Source organism: Rousettus aegyptiacus, unplaced genomic scaffold (genome assembly GCF_014176215.1).
Source record: "Rousettus aegyptiacus isolate mRouAeg1 unplaced genomic scaffold, mRouAeg1.p scaffold_m13_p_3, whole genome shotgun sequence".
Lineage (NCBI taxonomy): Eukaryota > Metazoa > Chordata > Mammalia > Chiroptera > Pteropodidae > Rousettus > Rousettus aegyptiacus.
The window spans coordinates 139,527,486-139,541,525 of record NW_023416306.1 but is presented as its reverse complement, the minus strand read 5'-3'; the positions used below and the strand labels follow the sequence as shown (position 1 = coordinate 139,541,525).

At 34.8% G+C, this 14,040-nt stretch overlaps 1 protein-coding gene and 1 pseudogene across 11 annotated transcripts in view; one reads left to right on the top strand and one right to left on the bottom strand.

The window, feature by feature from the left end:
* FBXO34 (F-box protein 34) overlaps positions 1 to 14,040 on the bottom strand; it is a 71,596-nt gene that overhangs the window by 30,726 nt on the left and 26,830 nt on the right. For 4 of the 11 annotated variants that reach the window (XM_016144876.2, XM_016144877.2, XM_036238626.1 and 1 more), the window contains exon 3: positions 4,819 to 4,928. The exons of the other annotated variants lie outside the window; for them this stretch is intronic. The gene's annotated coding sequence lies outside the window, so the exon portion shown is untranslated. The remainder of the gene's footprint in view (positions 1 to 4,818; positions 4,929 to 14,040) is intronic. 11 annotated transcript variants of the gene reach the window in all.
* LOC118600785 lies at positions 4,981 to 5,099 on the top strand (annotated as a pseudogene).

Genomic DNA, 14,040 nt, shown 5'->3' with positions numbered 1-14,040 from the left:
GTTTTTTAAGTGCCTGAGAGGCCCACAACCCCCTTCTGAGAGATGATAGGTAGTTTCTTCTACTTAAGTTGTCACCCTGGAATCCCGTTTCCTTTCTACTCTGGCCTTAACTAAATGATAACCATCAATAGGCAAAGGAGAACTTGGTGGACTACGATGTGGCCTATTGTGAAATTAAGAGTAATGAAAATCAAAGCAACCCAATCGCATCAAATCTAATGGGGGGGGGGGTCTGAATTTGAGCAGAAAAGGTTAATGGTAGAGACAAAGTTACAAGATTAAAAGACTCACTACATGAGGAAGCCTGCTTCAGAGTGGAAGAAGTGAACAGGTCATCAGATCCTGCCACTGATGGGCAACTAGAATTGCTACAGAATCTCGAACGAGTAGGTATATTGTTCCAATTGTCCTTAAAAACAAACTATGTGATCTAAAACTATTTTATGTTGTTTCCTCATGTCCCCACACATTCATATAAAAAACTACAACAGGTCATCTGGTTCAACACCTACTTATACAAGGTTACTTCTTCCTTATGGAAATGAAAAATATTCTATAATCAGTAGAATTTTTTCCTGACTACATTCTATAAGACTTGCAAACCAACAGGGGATTGGCTAAGCCTATTTAGAATTCCCTTAAATTGCTGAAGCTATTTACCCCTTTTTTTCAAGAATTAGATCCTATACTTCTGAGTAAGGATTACGGACTTAAATACAGAGCTATTGGGCTGATCCTTCCCCAAACACCAACAGATTTTTTTTTTAAAGATATAAACCCACAGAGACTGAAGAAAAAAAAGAAAAAAGAAAAAAGATTACAGACACAAATATTTGAAAGCTTGAAAATAAGAGGTAAAGAACTTGACTCAAAGAGCCAGGAAAACTGAACCTATGATAAGCATCAGAGAACGGTCCCCCAAAAGGTTCAGCAGGGATAAAATGGGAGGAATTAACAGAAAATCTTTCTGAAATGCAATTCCCAGATCCCCTCTCTCACTGAGGCAGGCAAATGCCCTCCCCTCACCCTTGTGAAAGGCTGAAGGTAATCTGAGAAGGGTTAAAACACAGGGTTAATTGGACTAGGGATCATCAGGTAAGGCAAAGGTAATTTAACATAGTTCCCAGTCCATGGTACATTAGTAAATAAATGTTTAACATCTTGTGGGGGAAGGAGGCGGAGACTGACAGGGTCAGTTATTTGTAATATTTACTGATTCCTGGGTACAAACATTCTTTCCTCGGCTGCTTCAAGCTACCAAATGATGTCGGTGAACGCAGAGTTCAGAAAAGATGCACAATAGCCTGTTATTACATAGTATTTCCACCATATATACAGATGTAAATAATCTCAAGTGCATCCATAATAAAATGTAATTAGGAAATGGTGAGTTATTAGTATTTATTAACATTGATTTTACTCTAACATTTCTTTGTATAATCTTTAATAATTACTGTATTTAGTTAGCAACTGGCTCAAAAAGTTACTGAACATTTTAATAATTGGTTCTCATGTGCTAGCACAAGCCAACTGACCCCAGCCCCCTCTATCAACACTCTTCCCAGAAGATTTCACTTCCAAGCAGAAAAGATTAGAAGAGACTTCTCTAGGGAATCTAACCAGTGATTAGCCTTTGAGGCAAAAACATGAAGATACTGACAAATTCCAAAACTAAACTTGTCCAGTCAGATCACTCTACAGTGAAGATGACAACTGGTAAGCCCTACTTGTATATTCAGAACTTCAGATAAGCTTTTTAGGATCCCGCTCTTAAAATACTAGCAAATAACCAAGATTAGACACTTCTAGCATAAAACAGAAAAAGCAAGTTGGAAGAAAGAGAGAATAGGGTTAGCCTCATCGGCATGTAACCTGAGCAGTCATACAGCACCCTGCACTTAGAAGAGCTCCGTGTTAGGTTTAATGCTCTGCTGTGGCTGTCTTGAAATTCTTTAATAAATGTTGAACAATGTTGTACTCAGCCCTGTGAATCACGTAGCTAGTCTTGATAGAGACTACACAGGCAGAAGAAAACTCTAGAGAAAAACACACCATTAATATTTTCAGAAACATAAATTACAAACATAAAGCCAGAATAATTTGCTACAAGAAAAAAAAGACTAAAAAAAGTCATAAAGTGAGAATGAGTATGCTTTCTTGGTAATTAAAAATGTAACAGTAGAAATGAAAGAACAGAATACATGAGAACATTGGAAGGTCAGTTCAAGAAGTCCAATATCTGAAAACTTGAGATTCAAGAGAAAATTAAGGGGGGTAAAAAAAGGAGAGGAGAAAGTCATCAACAAAATAGTTCCCAGACTGAGAGGGGTCACCAAGTACTCAGTACAATGGCTGGAACCAAATTCACATTAATGAACCTTATTGTGCAGTGTCAAAGACTGAGAAACAAAGAATTGATCACATAAAGGATCAAGAAGCTAATGGCTTTGGGCTTCAAGAGCAATTAAGTAAACACAGAGGAAACTAGAAAACAATGAAGCTATGACTTTAAAATTTCAAAGGAAAAATTTCAAGACAGATTTCTATACCCAGTCAAATAACCAATTAAGAGTAAGAACAGAGTTCAAATTTCCAGATATACAATAATTAGTCATGGGATTGTAATGTACAGCACTGGAAATATAGTCAATAATATTATGATAAGGGTATACGGTGTCAGACGGTTGCCCGACTTATGGTGATACTTCTTTAGGTATATAAATGTTGAATAACTAAGGTATACACCTTAAACTAATATAATAGTATATGTTAGCTACATTTTAATAAAAATCTTTTTTTAAAAAAAGAGTAATGACAGAATAGGACATTTTCAGCCATTCAAGGTTTAAAAGTTTAACTCCCATGAACTTTCTCAGGCACCTACTAGAGAATGTTTTGCCAAAATAAGAGCATAAACCAAGGAACAGGACCATATGAGATCTAGAAAACAAGAAATCCAACACAAAGAAGCAAAGAATATGCCACCCCCTCACCACCACCACCACCACCACCACCCCACCCCACCCACCCAGATGCTGGTGAAGGGCAATCCCAAGGGACAGTCATAAAAACAATGGGTAACAAGTCTAGATGGGGGCACATCTTCAGGAAAATGAGAAGTTAATAGAATACATGAAGTGTCAGAACTTCCTGAAAGAAAATTTGAACAAGCTGCAATTTGATTATACAGCAAATCCTTACTTAACACCACAGACAGTTTCTTGGAAATTGCAGATTTAAGCTAAACAAAGTCTAAGGAAACCAATTTTACTATAGGCTAATTGGTATAAATAAGAATTAAGTGCCTACAGCATATTTCTGGTCATAAAAACATTAATCAAGCTTTTAAATAAAGATCTAAAACATTTATAATATTAAATATTAAAATAAATAAGCTATACATACAGTTTAAAAAGATTAATACTCAGCCATAAGAGAAAATGAAATACTGCCATTTGCATCAACACAAATGGAACTCGAGATAATCATGCTAAGTGAAATAACCCAGACAGAAAAGTTTAAAATCACATGACATCACTTATATGTGGGATATAAACCTAAAAGCAACAAATGAACAGGACAAATAAACAGAGACTCGTGGACATGGACTACAGACTAGTTGTTACCAGAGGGTAGGAGGTGAGGGGCGGGGGGAGGTAGATGGGGTAAAGGGGGTCAAATATGTGGTGACAGAAAGAAATCTAACTACGGGAGGTGAACACACGGTGTGAATATGTATATGCCTTGCTGTTAAAATGTACAACTGAAATTTACCAGATTTCGTTAACCAATGTCGTCATAAAAAATAAATTAAAAAAAAGTAAAACCACCGATAAAATAAAATAATAATAATAATAATAAAAGGATTACTAAAAACAAGCAAGGGTCATGGGTGGCTAGCTAGAGCCTATCCCAGGAACTAAAGGTACAAAGCGGGACCCCACACTAAACAGGACACTCACCATGCCCACACTCACTCAGTTCACCTCACATGCACATCTGTGGATGCGGGAGGAAACTGGAATCCCAAGAGAAAACCCACACAGAAAGGGGAAAACGTGCAAACTCCACATGGGCAGTGGCCCCGGGCAGGAACTGATTTTTCTCATCAACATTATAATGAAATGTTGAACAAAATGAAGTTATCCAAGGACATGCTGTATTAGTGAAAACTTAATATAAAAGTAAACAACAAAGGAAAATATAAATTTCAGGAAAACCCAAAAGCTGTATAGAAGTAAAAGTGTTCACAGATTACTACACAGTAATAGCACTTTCAGTCTTAACCATGTAAACACTGAATACCAATCTAAGCAAAATTATGAATACCTTATACTAGGATGGAAGAACAAAAATAGCATGTGGGAATGTGGGGAAAAAACCTAAATCCTCACCTGCCATCATGGGAAATCAAGAGATAATGCCTGAAGCTGCAAAATCAAGGAATAATACGAGAACGCAGTTAAGAATGAGTGTTTAGAATTGATACCCAAAAAAAATGCCTTGGCATACTTGATATTTTCAGCTAAAGAAATTTGAGAAATGTCAAGTGCAGGAAGGACTCTGACTCTCCCTTCTTCCCAAAGCAGGTCATAAGAGAGAAGGGGCATCCTTATCTCTGAAGACAGAGAAACAAAGAGAAAAATCCAAAGTAAATGACCTAAATTTCCCCAGTTTATCACCCTTTGCTCATATTCTTTTGTCATCAGTTTTACATGACTTTGCTCTTCATCAAATCTAGCATAAAAATACTCGGTTTTAACCACTTCCTTGGGTCTTCATCTCCTTATGAGGTTTCCTACGTCACATAAAACTTACATTAAATAAATCTGTATGCTTTTTTCTTGTTAATCTGTCTTGTCAGTCCAATTTACAGGGCCTCCACTGGAGAACGTAACGAAGCAGTAGGAAAAATAGTTTTTCTTCCCCTACAAGAACACAGAGATAAATGCAAAAAGAATCAGCTATAAGAAATCGAAGCTCTATGGCCACGCCACCCTCAATGTGCTCGAACTCATCTGATCTCAGAAGCTAAGCAGGGTCGGGCCTGGTTAGTACTTGGATGGGAGAACACCTAGAAATATCAGGTGCTGTAGGCATTAAAAAAAAAAAAAAGAAGAAGAAATCAAAGCATTTGCATCTAGGGAGGGAGAGTGGGGGATGAAGTGGGAGAACTGTTGCCTTTCAAAACAGTCTTACAGAGCTACTGAATCTTTAAACTGTGCACATTCAACACTTCGATAAAAAAAAAATACATGACAAAAATTAGCAGAAAAGTTCAGAACATTTTAGTTCATGCTTCCTTGTTCAGATTACAAGTTTTCTCTTAATAAATTTTTCTTTCATTTGTTGTATTTTTCAATTTTTCTACAACAAAAATTTTTACTTGTATAAAACTTAATACTCAGCTCACTACTGTCTGATATTCAAAATTATTTGTAACTCCGAGTATTTTGGAATGTTCCTCTATCATCAGATACCCAACCTGACCCAGCTCAGGAAAAGGCAGAGGCCTGTTTTCCAGGAGTTATCTCAGCAGTTTACATCAAATTATTCTGTATCTCACACTATGTTTCCCTCAGCAAGCCTACATTCTTTTAAAACAGTATAAAGAGACTGTAGGCAAAAAAAAAAAAAAAAAAAAAAAAAAGGGTTCTACAGAGAGTAACCTCGCAGGGTGATTTGATCATAAAATTCCTAAGTGGACATGTCACAGTGAGTAGTTACATCCAGGATATGATTTCTTTAGTAAAAGGCTTATCTTTGCTTAAGCAAGCTCTGTGGGTTGTTTGCATGCATCTCGGTTAACACACCTTTGAAATGCCTTTTTCAAAGCAACCACCCTCAAGGCAGCACATAATACCTAATTCTAAACACAAACTCTCAGTTGAAATCTTGCTTCCATGATTATAGTCAGTTAGACTCAAATAAATTCGTACAAAAATTCTCTACAGGTTTGCACATTTCTTACCTCAACAAGACTTTCCATTTAATCCTTTGAGAAATTCAAGTAATAAACAAATGAACTCTAAAATGTGCCTGTAAGGGGGCAACAACTTCAATTTCTTTCATATCTTTATTATTCCCAACTCTAAATTAAAGCCGTTCAGTATAAATTATAATATGCAATATATTAATACAATTGGATACAGTTTGTTCTTATTCTGTCTTTATATAGCTGTCATTTAGCTCTTATCTAGCTAGAAAAGTAGTTATGGTCAGTTTACAAAATACAGTCCAGAGAAGTAAATGTTGTCACATCCTTTGTTCACCTCCAGACTGGATGATGATGATGATGATGATGGTGATGATGATAACGACAAAGGTGGTCATCATAGAACCTTCAAGAAGGAATTTGCTTACCACAGAGAACTGAGCCAATCTGCAGACAAATGTAGTCCAGCCAAGGCAACTACACATGTTTTCACTTATTCCCTTAAGAGTGATTTGATTTGTTTGGATTTGGTATAAAATCATTTCTGGATTTAAGGAAAACTAAACAAAGTTTTACAGCTTGTTATGTTGGTAGGCAGGCAGCCATGAAGAAACCCTAATCTTAAAAAAGATTGCTTTTTCACTTAAAATCAGGGTGGGACAGACATCCCTGAGGTCATGGTATACATTTCTCACCTTTATTCTGCCTAATATTGTCGAAGATGATCTTGTCTTCATTATTAATTAGTAAACCCCAGCATGGTAATTTTGTCTGTATGATCCTGAGCACTTTCTTTCTCTTTCTCTTCTCCCTCCTCTCCCTCCCTCCCTCTCTCCAGTAAAAGATACTCTTGGCATAAAATACTACTTGAGTTTTTCTCAAACTGGCAACAAAAGCAAGCTGCTAAAAGAAATCCCTTCTTTCCCAAAGTCAAATTAAATTCTGCCAATGTACACAGAGAACATACTTCTAGATTAGTGGTTGTTAACCAACTTAATCTTAATGAGCTCAAACTTCATGTTCACACTAGAACGCTTTAGGTAAATAATACTAATCTCTTCCCGATTCTAGATAGCTTGCAAACTGCAAGGAAGTTCATCTGGTTTCTTGCTACCTCTATCCATCCCCATCTCACCCTCCCCAAAAAAACAGCTTGAGTTTTTTGTTTTGTTTTGTTTTTTGAAACAGCTTGCTTTTTCCATCCTGAGCTTTTCCAAACTATTTCAGGGTTCAGACAATTATGCCAGTGACTAAGTCTCCTCCTGGGAATAGCTGCCTCATTATCACTACTAAAAACAGTCACTCCTACTACTAACTGATAAGGATCTGGAAACTCATTGTAACTTTGGGAATGCAAATCCCACCCTACCCAAAGATAAATGCATTACAAGTGGAATAACAGACTCACCTTAGGACAGAACTCCAGCAGCCTTTGTGTTCCAATTAAGGTGTTGAGTTTTGTGTATACTCCTACTTTTACTAATATGAAGAATTTGGTACTATTTACTTCCTCATACTCGATTAATACATAAATTAGTAAGAGCTACATGAGCAAAAAAAAAAAAAGAAAGAAAGAAAAAGAAAAAGAAAAAAGGCAAAAAAAAAAAAAAAAACCCCAAAACACACACAAAAGCTCAACAGCGAATGTCCTATAGTTTTTAAGGTAGCTCAGCCTTCCAACTGATCTTGTTTCAGAAATATTTTGTGCAGTATATGTGTTGTGTGGGTAACTTTAGTTCTTGGCAAGCTAGTCCTCTTACTTGGAAAATCAATAGCAGATAACTTCAAATAAGAGGTCTTTTCCTATATCCCTCAAATAAAACTACTTAGGAACTTGATTCTTACAAAAACACTATGCAAAACAGATGATCATAAATTTATTTCTATCATCACCATTTTGCTTCTACTGAGCCTGCTCAGTATTAGTGGAAAGTCACATAATCACAGGCCATCATTCTGGAACCCTAAATGAGACATAGAGATGGTGCCTCAATCCACACATAGCTCCCCAGAAAATAAAGTTCTTTCATATCATCTATAATCTACCTGGGCCATTTTGTAGTCACTACACAGAACATGCAGCTCAAGGGTATTTAACCTTTTTTGTGCCATTAAGTCCTTTATGCAAAGACTATAGAGTCTCAGAATATCTTAAAGCAAAAAGACCCAAACACAAAGGAAACTAATTACATTAACATACAGTTACCAAATATTTTTTAAAACTTGTGCAGTATTAAATACTTATTTATTTTTAATGTTATATAAAATAACAAAGTCTAATGACAAGCCTATTAACTACTATTAATTTCCAAATTGTGACCAACATATATATTTTCAAGATATCTGTAACAATTGTTGTGTGATATAAAAAATATTTGTGATTTCAATTGACGACAAAGTCACAGGGACTGCAAATTTGCTTAGTTTGAAGCAAATTGTAAATTTCATTTAGAGATAAGTGAAAACAAATATCTAACATTTTTCTCATTCAAGTTCATGGACCCCTGAAGCTTTTAAAGCGTTATCACTTTGGAGCATTTAAAGAGGCATTTGAGATCACTGGGTTCAACCTCTTCATTTTAAAGATAAGGAACTAAGGAGGAATTGATGGCACTGCTTGCCTGAGGTATCTTGATCACAAATCACTGGGTTCCTCTATTTACAGTAAATCACTATTTCTCCTGAAAACCTGAACCTCAAATTTAACTCTTCAAGCTTGCACCTCAGTTTCATCATCTGTAAAATAAAGATAATAACCCAATTATGGAAGAACCTTAACGTGAAAAATCAAATTTAATAATCCATGTTATAGTATTACAGTAGCACCTTTAAAGGTAAGGCTATGAGCATTGAATTTTATGAGAAATTAAAGTTATTCTGGTTTCTTAGTATACTTACTATGCTACCAAGTAGATCTCCCAAAAGGACAAACTAACCCTAGAAATAAGCCACTTCACGAGGAAAATGATACATTTACAACAAACAGTACTGGCTTTAGAGTCAGACTATTAAAACTATGCGCCTGTAATTCTAGACAAAATGCTTGTTTTCTCTGATCCTCCATTTCTGAATCAATGAAATAGAAATTAATGCTAACAACCACATGAGATTGCCAAGAAGGTCATTAAGTGTTAGTCCTCTTCTCTTAAACAGGTCAGTGAGGAACCTATCATTTAAAGATAACCTCCTAAAGTAATAAGGGCCCTTTTCTGATTTCTGCATTATAAATATTTACTTTCTCTTCCTCCATCACTTGATACAGTTATTTAAAGTTGAGTAAAGTAGAGGACAAATAACATCCTTCCTTCTTGGTCTGTACAGAATCTCTCAGCAATCTAAAACAGCCATTCAAATAGCCAGCAAGTTATATAGCAAAAAGAAATTACAGTAAAGATAGTATTACTATTGTGCACTGAAAAAGGAAAGGAATCGAAACCAAAGGCCATTCTCAAATTTCTAAACCAGACAAAAGGAAACAAACATTTGGAAGACAAGAGTCACACAAAATGATTTAAGGGTAGGTATTCAAACATGCATGTGAAAAAAAAATGCCAACAAAGTCACTCGACTTCTTCCCACATACTTTGTTTTGCTTGCCTCCAGAGAATTCAGTGGTCAACTGCAGACAAGTCAAAGTTATGGTGACAAATATGCAAGCATTTTAGTTGACTAGAAACAATATATAGAAAATACAGCAGGAATAGGTAGCCCAGGGAGCACAAAAGGCTAGTAGTACAAAGCAAATTTGTTAAACACTGGGGGTGGAAAAAGAACCATTATCTATCACGCCCTCCTGTCGCACCCTTTATTTGTAGTCATAACTGCGAGCTGCTTTAAAGACAATGACAATGTTATTAAGGGTACCTTCATGCTGTGCCAAAGCACATACACACAGCATTTCAGAACAATCAGTCTTACTTTCATGAGAGCAAAGGTTGCAGCCAAATAAAATGGGTGGATACCATGTTAAACAATCTTGGAATTAGCTAATAGGATATAGGAAAAAATGATCCTAATGCAGATGCTAAGTTCTCTTCCTCCTTAACACAATAAAAATTTTTACTACTTGAAAAGTGCTAGTCAAAAAAGGTTCCATTTACTAAGACCTACATATGGCCTGTTTTTAAACACAAAAATGCTTATTTCCTTGTATAATCTGTAAACTTGAAATATATGCCCTGGATATGAGATCTGACGTATAATTTTCAAAAGAATCCTGTGTAGAAAGGACATCTTGAAATACAGTCACTACAACACTACAGAAAAACCAAGTGTTTTCACAAACATTTAATAAAGGCGAGCATTAAATGAAGGCGAGCATTAAATGAAGGCATCCAGCCTCCTCCTAAAGACTGCTTGGCTTGCTGTGGATATTCAGCTTTATTCCTCAAGAAACGAATTATTCTCCCATATGGTTTTCCTGACCCCATGTTCCCTAATCATAACGAAGTCCGAAACATTAAGCAATTATTTTTCAAATATGGTGATAACAATTCAATTTCATGGCTTATTCTCAAGCAGAGAAGAAACTATGTTAAATGGCTGGGGAAAGAGAACTATAGATTACATACAGGCACACATATTTATAAAGGCCTTTCAGCCAGAATGTAGTTTATTTGATAAAACACTGAGCCACTCTACTACTACATCACACAGGGTTAAAATGTATCAGTTTATTCCATGTATGCCAATATTTTATTCAATGTATTCACACTCTAAACTAATATATTACTTAATGCATTGTTGACTGGCTTCAGGACAAAAATAAGAGAAGGGATGAAAAAGAGTTTAATAATAAAATATGATTTTGTAATCATATCAACATAGACATACATAGATATAGTACTTAGTAAATAGAGAAAAATGGGAAATAAAATTCAGGAATCCCACAATTGAACTAATTCAGTGAAAATTTTCATAAAACAATTTCAATAGCTCGCTTTTAAGACTCAGATTTTTGAAACTTTTTTCCAGGTGCAATTCTAACGCATTAATGAGAACTTATATTTCATGTCAGTGCCAGTGCAAGAGAAATCTACAGCTCAAATTAAAGTGAGAGAGAGTGCCTTTTCAGACCGGTTGTTTTCAACAGAACCTCAGTGGGTTTTTAAATTTTAAACTCTTGGGCAGTTAGTTCCTCAGTAGGTTCAGCCCTACTGCCCTACTTTGTTCTAAGAATAGGAACTGTTTATTATGATTTCTAACAAAAGTCGCAAAGTGAATACCCTATTTTTAATATTAAAAAAAAAAAATACTTTGAAAAATCAACCAGTCCCATACAGAGCCCTAAACCCAGAAAGATAATTACAATAAAAATGGGTTGACCACCTAAATTACTTGTATTTACAGTGACTTGAGGCAAAATCATTTATCATTATTTAAGACTTATTGCGCAGATTAGGTGATGAGGCAAGAAGTTCAGTACTTGCCCAAAGCACTGCAAAAAGCAAAACAGCTCAAAAAGGCATTCCCAAAAAAACTGCCCAAAGCAAATATTTTCTACTGGCTCCTATTTTCCTCTTATCTCTAAAAGATGGCCTATGTTATCCTTTTCTTTTTGTTTTGTTTTTTTGGGGGGTTTTGGGGGGTTTTGGGGGGCAGTGGTATATGGTCAAGCATAATAAAGAAAATAATGTATAAAGTTGTAAATTTTTTCTGAATTACATATTGATGTAGGCAATTATTTTGAAAACAAATTAACAAAATAAAAATATAAACAAGACAATTTAATCCATTAAATGTATTTGGAATCTACTTAAAGGTCAAAAGAAAAAAGAGTTTAATTAGACTGAACACAGAACACTAATAAATGATTCATTTCAGTCAAACCCACGCCTCACCCTCTTTTGAAGTGCAGGAACTGCTGTTCTCTTGAAATCTGTGGAAGCTGCAGTTTGAGGTATTCTGTTATGTTGCTTTTGCTTTGTAATTAACTGACTGTTACAGATCACAGAAAAAAAATCATACAAAAACATAAAATTATTCAGGTTCACAATAAAATTAAGTGATGGGTAAGTATGGGGAGACTGAAAAACAATTTAAAAATTTGATCATGAAAACATGACTTAATATTGCATCGGATCAGTACCCCAATTTATATATTCTGAAAGATATTTTCATGGATGAGAATGACAGTGATGGTGTTGATGAGATGGGCTGGTGTTTCAAATATTAGAGAAAACCTCCTACTCCCAACATAAAAAGTACAGCACTTAATGCTGGCAGCTTTTTTTTTTTTTTTAAGTTTTCAATGATAGAATGAGGTTACCATAGTAAACGCTAAAATCACAAGCATAAACAAAGAACTAAAGCCAATTTCATTAGAAATGAGACATATACTAACTCATATTAAACAATTTCATCACTTTAATAGTAGACATGTCACTGTAACTAAGCAATAAAACCATATTCTATTCTTTCCCTTGTGTATCCTTTACAAGGTATCAGATTGCTTGATTTATTTTCTGATGGAAAACCCTAATGTTTAATACATATAAACACATACACATTTTTAATAAACACCCGTTACTGAAACCTGCTTAAACTCACATTATTTCTTAAAATGTTATATGAGGTGGTATATTCCTCCATGATTTAGCTTAATCCTAAGAATTTTCCTCCATGAATCTGTCTCAAGTCTAGCAATGTACCATCATCGGGTTAAAGGACTAGTTTATGATACTTCTCATATTGAAATTACTTTATAACATCAATCCACTAAAAATACATAAAACTGACTCTTAAGTACTATATCAACAAAATCACTCCTTATCAAAGTGCCAATTCTCTCTCCTCAAAAGATTAAGAAGTTTTATAGTGACAAAGTCTATGTTATTCTTAAAAGAAAGTCATGGCAGTTGGATTTAATATATGTCGAAGCCCTCATTTCTTATGCCACCCTAATTACAAATCTAGGATTACAGGAGAGGGTAACATAATCTATAGAATAGGAAAAGCCTACAAAATTCTCTTTACTGGTGGAAATAATCAGAAAATAGGCTCTTCCAATACCTATACGGCCCAGAAAATGGCATGAAATGTTTATAACGAGGAAACATAAAAGTATAGAAACATGGGACTTGCTCCTTAGTTCTTTCTTTAAAAATCAAAGGAGAAATGAGTAATAACTAACTCTTCAAGTAAGAGCAAATGCATTAAAATACTCCTACAAAGCCCAATTTTGTAAAGCTAAATAGATAAGTTCTAAGAACTGAGGAGGGCAATCATAATAAATACACTTATTTAAAGTATCCTTAATCTGCAGTATTAATTCAACTCCTGCCAAAACAAAGTGTAATATTTCAGTTTCTAGCTTTAAAAAAAAAAAATTGAAAAAGTGTTTCAAGTTAAGTGTTAAAGATATTCACTTGTGCATAAAGCCTCTCTAAATCTTTCACAGATTTAAGTTTTAATAATAGCTCCTTAAAGTCTGTCTTTCCAAAATCACTAACATTCATTATTGAACACTTAGTATTATCCAAGCCTTAAACGAGGCCTAAGGAAAAATAAATAAGACAAACACCATCCCAGTTCACTCATGGTGTTGAAATTCTAACAGGGAAGACAAAAATAGTTATATAACATCTAAGAGGTAAAATTACAAAATTCAGAAGAAACATAGGCATAAATCTTCATGACCTTGGATTAGGCAATGGTTTCTTAGATATGACACCAAAAGTACAAACAACAGGAAATAAAAAAATTAGACTCAACCAAAATTAAAAACTTAATTTTAACCTAAGAGAAAAAACATAACCTCCCACAATGGGAGGCAATACCTGCAATCACACACCTAATCAGAGATTGTATCTGGTAAATATAATGAACTCTCATAACGCAATCAAATACAAATAACTCAAATAAAAAATGGAAAAAGGATCTGAATATTTTGCCAAAGAATACATAATAATGGCTAATAAACACATGAAAAGATACTCAACATGATTAGCCATAAAGGAAATATAAACTACACCACTTCCTATCCACTGGGATGGCTAGAATCAAAAAGACAATAAATGTTGGCAAGATATAGATAAATTAGAACCCTCATACACTGAGGTTAGAAACAGTAAAATGAACAGCAGCTTTGGAAAAGTTTGGCAGTT